Source organism: Pteropus vampyrus, unplaced genomic scaffold (assembly GCF_000151845.1).
Source record: "Pteropus vampyrus isolate Shadow unplaced genomic scaffold, Pvam_2.0 Scaffold115, whole genome shotgun sequence".
Taxonomy (NCBI): domain Eukaryota; kingdom Metazoa; phylum Chordata; class Mammalia; order Chiroptera; family Pteropodidae; genus Pteropus; species Pteropus vampyrus.
Genome location: NW_011888896.1, coordinates 1,636,232 through 1,638,822, shown reverse-complemented (window position 1 = coordinate 1,638,822; position 2,591 = coordinate 1,636,232). Strand labels below are relative to the sequence as shown.

The window sequence follows — 2,591 nt, the reverse complement described above, 5'->3', positions numbered from 1 at the left end:
CTCATTTATTTATTCCAGAAAAATCAAATGAAAATGCATTGAGAAAATATAAAAATATAAAAATATAAAAATAACCAAAATAACAATGGAAATAGTATTATTAATTATCTTCCTAGTTGAGTGACCTTGTAAAGGTTAATTATTCATATTGTACTGTAATCTTCTCAGCAATTGATATTGATAATTTCTGTTAGCTGCATCTTAATCTATATGTTTATAGATATTTATCTATAATAGATAAAATTGTGTATGCAAAGATAATATGTAATATAATCTAATATTTATAATATATAAATATATGCATATATAATATTCTACAGTATGGTAGTTATTTTTGTTACTCATTAACATACTTTGTAATATCAAAATAAACATTTTTTTCATTAGAAGTAATCTCTATGAGGACAGTGACTGTATAGTCACTCAGTACACATATTTGGTAAACAATTGATCCTTAAAGGTGATTTCTCTGAATGGAAATTTTCCCTCCTCTACAATCCAAAGGCATCTGTTGTAGTTCAAATGTTCATCAACTCTTAACTACAATAATGCTTCATACTAACACTTTTCCAAAAACTTTTTCACTGATATTTCTAATGACAGTAAATGTAGCAACATTAAATCTGAAAATAGTACTTTCTTTATTACAGATCTTCATTAGCACATGGTCATTTTTACGATTTAGCTCAAAGTCCTTAACAAAGTTCTCAAGGTCCTCTGAAATTTTTCCTTTTCCTTATTCATGAACTTTTTTTATTCATGAACTTTTTCATACATGTGTTTAATATCTTACCAGGTAATGTGATTATCTTATGCCATTTACTACATTATAGTGACATAAAAATACATCACACTATTTCACACATTTTTGCCTTTCTTTTATTATTGAGATAAAATTCACGTAATATATGTTGCCATTTTAACCATTTTAAAGTATGTAATTTAGTGGCTTTTCATATATTCCCAATAATGAGTATCATCACTATGTAATATCAAAACATTTTCATCACCTCCAGATGAAAATGCATTCTCATTAAGAAGTCACTCCCCTTCTATGGCCATGCCACCCTGAACAAGCCCAATCCCGTCTGATCTCGGAAGCTAAGCAGGGTCGGGCTTGGTTAGTACTTGGATGGGAGATCACCTAGGAAGACCAGGTGCTGTAGGTGTAAAAAATAAAAAAAATAAGGAATTGTAAGTTGACAAGGTCCTTGCAATCTGTGAGGTCGACCAAGGGTTGCCTCATCTAAAAAAAAAAAAAAAAAAAAGAAGAAGTCACTGCTCATTCATCCCTCCCCCAGCCCTTGCCAACCACTAGTATGCTATCTTTATAGATTTGTCTATTCTAGATATTACATAGAAATGATATTATACAACATATGCCTTTTTGAGGCTGACTTCTTTCACTTAGCATGTTATCAAGGTTTGTCCATGTTGTATTAGCATGTATCAACATTTTCTTCATTTTATGACTGAATAATATTTCCTTATAAGTACCTGCCATATTTTGTTTATCCATTTAGCAGTCGATGATCATTTGAATTGTTTCCACTCTTTGTCTTCCTTAATGCTCATTCAGGGAAACTCTGCCCAACATTTTTTGGTTAGATATCTCATATATTTATAAAGATAGAGATGTAATTTTATATGTAAAATCTCATGCAATATCTCATGAAGCTTTTCTTGAGCCCTCTCAATTCTACTATTTTTATGCATTGTATTATGTTGAAGTTGCATAATTTTTCTCTAAAAATTGGTTAGAAATGGGAAAATATACGTATTGTTACTTGCACATTATATCACACACAAATTTATGTTCAAATTGTATACACACTGTATGTAACTTTATAAATAGAAATAGTTGTATTTAACTGTACATTTTATACACTATAACATAAAAGTTCAGCAACATACAATGTAACCACATATTTCTAGAATGAAGTGAGAAGACGAGTAATTAAGGGATTGATTAGGAAGGTGTATGAGCAAAAGAAAAGTGTGTTGATACAAAATTAAAATTTCACATAAAATTCTGGCAAGTCAGAAAATGTATTTAAATGACTTTTATGATTTTCATCGTGGCTAAATTAGGAGGGAGAGAGAGAGACAGAGAGACAGAGAGAGAGACAGAGAGAGAGACAGAGAGACAGAGAGACAGAGAGACAGAGACATGGAGAGACAGAAAGACAGAGACAGAAATTTTCTTACTATAATTTAAATCCAGCAAATAGCAATGTAATAACAATTTGCATCACTAAAATTCCATAAACTTTCAAGAAATTATTCTACATGCAAGAAAACAATAAAATATAATTTCTTTATTTTCACTTTTGTGCATCAGCAATAAATTGAGATGCCATTTTACAGGAAGGATGTGAGTGAAAAGAAGAGGACAAAATTGAAACAGCTCATTTCAAGATGCCTTTATAACTTTGGATAACTAATCATTTTAAAATGTAGTCAGCAATTAAAAAGTATAGCAAACATTGGCTATATATAATTTTAGAAAATGTAAAAAAGACTAAGTATGTGTTTTCTTATTGCAACTTCAGTAGCTGTACACATAGCAAATATAATTACAGCTGAGGAAA

The 2,591-nt window shown here is 30.0% G+C and overlaps 1 pseudogene; it reads left to right on the top strand.

Moving 5' to 3' along the window:
- The first annotated feature begins 1,050 nt into the window (after positions 1 to 1,050).
- LOC111743515 lies at positions 1,051 to 1,169 on the top strand (annotated as a pseudogene).
- Positions 1,170 to 2,591: the final 1,422 nt, after the last annotated feature.